Source organism: Camelina sativa, chromosome 12, assembly GCF_000633955.1.
Source record: "Camelina sativa cultivar DH55 chromosome 12, Cs, whole genome shotgun sequence".
NCBI lineage: Eukaryota > Viridiplantae > Streptophyta > Magnoliopsida > Brassicales > Brassicaceae > Camelina > Camelina sativa.
Window position 1 is genome coordinate 26,674,944 of NC_025696.1, and position 5,087 is coordinate 26,680,030.

The window sequence follows — 5,087 nt, forward strand, 5'->3', positions numbered from 1 at the left end:
TGATTCATTCAACTAACATTAAACAAATCATTCAATTACTAATCTTTCTTTTTATGTAAAGTAAGTTGCAGTCATGTTGGAGAGAAGAGAGAGTGGTAGCTTCATTGTGTAAAGTGGAGAATAATGATGTCACAATAATAAATCAAAGAGGAGGAGATTTATGGATCCTGGTGTGCCGTTTTCAGCCGGGGGTTCGAGTCACTATTGACTCTTGAATGAATCATCAACGTTTCACAATAATAAATCTTTCTTCTTCACACGAAGAATTGTTGAAGAAGAGTGTTTTGACTGTTTGGATTCTAAAAAGTCTTTCTATCAATACTTGCTAACAACTATCTGTTCTGTTTTGAGATTTTCAGAATCAGATCCGACAAATCAAATCTGATTTTTAATTTTTTTTCATCTCCAGAATCTGAAGAGTCGTTTATTAGATTGGGAAAACCAGTTGAAATGGGATGGATTTGAAAGCTTTGGTTTTAGTCGGCCACACCAATGGAGGCTAGGGTTGCGATTAGTGAAGAAGATGAAAAAAAAACATCTGAAAGTGTAAGATGCTGAACTCGAACTCGCGTACCCAAGTGTTCAATAAGACAAATGGTACCAGTGGACCATGTAAATTTATTCACCAAAGCGTAAATAAAAGTTTTATATATCTATGTAAACATGTGTGATTTGACGGTTTGATGATCTGTAACGTCCGTTAAAGACTGTTAAACCGCGATTAGAATCTAGCAACAATTTAAAGATAAAATAATTTTAAGCCAACGATAATTAAACGAGGTATTTTTCTTCCAACGAAAAAAGACGAGGTATTAAACGTCTAAATAAAAAATATATGAGGTATTTTTTGGCTTTTTTCCCCTTTTTGCTATAAAACCTGTAAAACCTTCTTGAAAACTAAAAATACTTGATAATAGACCTTTTATAACTGAAATATCATCAAACTCTTCCTAAATGCATACCAAAAACTATAGCTAATATGGGTAAAATAATAATGTTATCAACTCCCTCAGACTTAGACTTTGCTTATCCGCAAGCAAATAATCAAAATAAAGTCATGGAAAAGAGGTTTTGAAAATAATGGGAATTCACTTATATTTGGGGATATTGTCTTTGCACTTTTCTTCGCCTTGACATTAGGAACTTACATTTGTAATCCACCATGAGAATCATCAACGCTCCTTGATCCCACAATTCTTTGGAGTTTCCAGAATCTCCATTGTCATCTCTTTACATAAATTAAGCAATAATAAAAGGTGAAATCTTACCAAGGGAAAATCGATCAAAGACTTGTCGACTCTCTTCAAGCCAAGACTTTCTTCGTATGATTTCTTTCCTCTCCCTTTTCTCACTTCCAAAGAATCTATTTCTCCCTAATTTTCTAGGGTATCATTTTTTTTTATAGACCCCTTGCTCTTTTTTTTTCTATTGTTGGATAGGCTTCAATGAAATCCAAAGTATGCACGGGTTTATGCGACATCCCTTGACTCACTTCTTTGCTACCTATATCCTTATTCTTTTCTTCTCTCTTTTTTTTCTGAGTTTTGTAGGGAAGAGAGAGGGGAACATACTTTTGAAGAAGTGCAATGTCTTGTGTGGCTTGAATGTAGAGATCTAGTCCAATGTATACAAAATCCCAGAGCTTGATAATTAAGTCCTATTTCGGTCCTTTAAAGTTAGAGACAACGTTAGATCATCTGAATATCCATCGAATAGGGAATTTGGGGATTGTTGAGTTGGCTCACAGTCTTTCCAAACTTCGGTTCTGTTGTCAAGCATAATCAAGAGTCATAAGAGTGTTAATCCAAATCAAATAAACCGTTAGAATAAGATCATAATCCCCTACTAGTTTTGACTCAATAAAAAAAAATGTGACTCGATAAAAACGTCAAAAATATTGATGTAAAAAGTGGAAAATGTCTCAAGTTAACAATATAGAAAGCATTAGTATAGGATGGAACATCCTTCCCCCAGACTTAAATCACACCGTCCTCGGTGGAAAAAAAAAGTTGAGGATTAAAAATCATAAGGAAAAGTGTAGGGTTTAAGAACAATGTCACCTTGATGGAATGATGTTTGTCGACTCTAGACGTTTATGGTTGCCCAAAAAATTGTCTAGAGTTTGACTGTGGAATGAAATTGTGGTGACTAACCGTTTGTAACTTCCTTTGGTTGCTGGACATCGAGTGTGAACTAGGCTAAGCTCATTGAATTGTTTGTTTTTATATATCTCTAAATGCATCCTCCTTGAAAACAAAACCTAAAACCATCAATAATGATGATAAAATAAAAATAATAAAAACATACCTAAGTGAAAGAATGGTGATGGTTGATGGTGAGGATGAAGTTGTCTCGGGGTACACGGATGAACGGTCACGGACATAGCACATGGTACGGTGGGGCGTGGTACGCGGTACATAGGATATGGTACATGGTACATAGGACACAGGGCATGGTACATGGTACGTCAAACATGGCATTGGCTACAGCTGGTGGGGACTCTCGGCATCGATCACTCAAGGATGGTGATGATCCGTCACTTTCGGCATGCTTCGGTCACATTGGAGGTGGTCGGTCAATAGGTGGTACTTGCCATTAGGCATAGTGTGTTGCCAATCCATTGACCTTCTTCTTCTCTTTTGTTTTTTTTTTTTGCTTTTCTATTTTCTATTTTTTATGTTTTTTTACAAAAACCTGAAACTAAAATGTAAAAATATTAAAAATAAAAGAAAACAAATCTTAAAAACAAAATCTTACTAGACATGGGTTGCCTCCCAAGAAGCGTGCTTGTTTAACATCGTTGACTCGACGTTTGGTGCTCTTATTAGGCTTGGGGGCGTCGGTTAGGCTGATTGATGCACTCTCTTCCTTGCCAATTTCTGCTAGATAAGGCTTTAGATGCTGTCCGTTTACGGTAAACGGTTCACCTTTGTCGTTGAGAAGAACGACGGCTCCATATGGTTTAACTTCCTTAATTTTAAATGGTCGTGTCTACCGAGAATGTAACTTTCCTGGAAAAAGCTTAAGTCGAGAATTGAAAAGTAAAACCTGGTCATTTGGGGCTAATGATTTGGGTATGATCTTCTTATCGTGGTATGCTTTAGTTCTCTCCTTGTAAATCCTAGCATTCTCATAGGGGTTGTGGCGAAACTCGTCTAACTCGTTTAATTGAATCAAACGTCTCTCGGCTGCGCTTTTTTTTTGTCATAGTTCAACTCCTTTACTGCTTATGCTGCCTTGTACTCCAGTTCAACAGGTAGTTGGCAAGCTTTTCCATAGACAATATGAAAAGGTGTGGTACCTAACGGGGTCTTGAAAGCGGTTCTATAAGCCCATAGCGCATCATCCAATTTGGTGGACCAATCTTTCCTTGATTTTGATGTAGTCTTTTGTAACATAGACTTGATTTCTCTGTTCGATATTTTGACTTGGCCACTGGTTTGTAGATGATAAGGAGATGCTACTTTGTGGAGGACTGCATTTTTTCTGAAAAGGTTAGAAATGTTTCGGATGATGAAATGTTTACCTCCGTCACTTATCATCACTCTTGGTACTCCAAATCTTGGAAATATAATGGTTTTGAACATCTTGACCACCACACTTGAATCATTTGTAGCACTCGCTATTGCTTCCACCCATTTAGAAACATAATCAACAGCAACAATGATGTATTCATAGCCGTTAGAGGTAGGGAAAGGTCCCATGAAATCAATTCCCCATACATCGAAGACTTCGACTTCAAGTATGAAATTATGGGGCATCTCATTCCTCTTACTTATATTGCCCATTCTCTGGCAAGCGTCACATCTTTTAATGAAAATTTGGGCGTGTTGAAACATGGTTGGCCACCAAAAACCTGCTTGCAAAATTTTAGAAATATTTTTAAAGGTTGCGAAATGACCTGCATAATAGGAGCCGTGGCATCCGAGTATAACTCCTTCGACTTCTTCCTCAGAGATGCATCGTCGAAATAAACCATCAGAACACTTCTTGTAAAGATAGGGTTCGTCCCAGTAGTATCTCTTTACTTCTCGCAAAAACTTCTTTTTTCTATAACCATAGAATTGTGGTGGCTCAACATTGGCTGCTAAGTAATTGGCATAGTGTCTATACCAAGGTGTATCATAAGTTTTCGAACGTAGTGCTTGCAGTGGTGCTGGTTTGTTAGTCATGGGGACAGCTTCAATGATGTAGACATTTTTTCGGGTAAACTATCATCTAGAGGCATCGGCTCCTCCACTCTCATTCGCGAAAGGTGGTCGGCGACCTCATTTTCTGATCCTTTTCTATCCCTAACTTCAATATCAAACTCTTGTAGTAAGAGGATCCACCTTATGAGACGCGGCTTGGCGTCTTTTTTAGACATTAGATATTTAATAGCTGCATGGTCCGTGTGAACAATTACATTCAAACCTACAAGGTATGATCGAAACTTTTCGAACGCAAACACAATAGCTAAAAGCTCCTTTCGTAGTTGTGTAGTTGCATTGTGCTTCATCCAAGGTTTGGCTTGCGTAATAAATAACATTTAGTTTTTTATCTTTTCTTTGTCCAAGTATGGCTCCAACTGCATAATCACTGGCATCACATATGATTTCAAAGGGTAACTTCCAATCTGGTGGTTGCACAACCGTGGCTGAAACTAGCGCGTCTTTAATCTTGTGGAATGCAGCTAGGCAGTCTTTATGAAACTGAAAATCCACATCTTTGCAAAGTAGGCGTGTAAGTGGTCTTGCGGTTTTGGAGATATCTTGAATAAAACATCTATAAAACCTGGCATGTCCAAGGAAACTTCTTATTCCTTTAACATTCTTCGGCGGTTGTAGATTCATCATGACTTCAATCTTTTCTTTATCAACTTCAATTCCCTTCTCAGACACTCTATGACCGAGAATTTTCCCTATCATACATAAAGTGGCATTTCTCCCAATTAAGAACTAGATGTTTTTCCTCACTGATGTTCATATATTTTACATTGTTTTCCCTTAGCATATTCACATCTTTTGCATCTTTTGCTATTTATTTTGGCCATTATTGTATAGCTTTAGAGTAGAGTTGCATTGTATTTGCATATTTTCTTGCATAAA

General features: G+C 37.3%; 1 pseudogene; it reads left to right on the forward strand.

Moving 5' to 3' along the window:
- LOC104733891 overlaps positions 1-2,599 on the forward strand; it is a 30,228-nt pseudogene extending 27,629 nt beyond the window's left edge.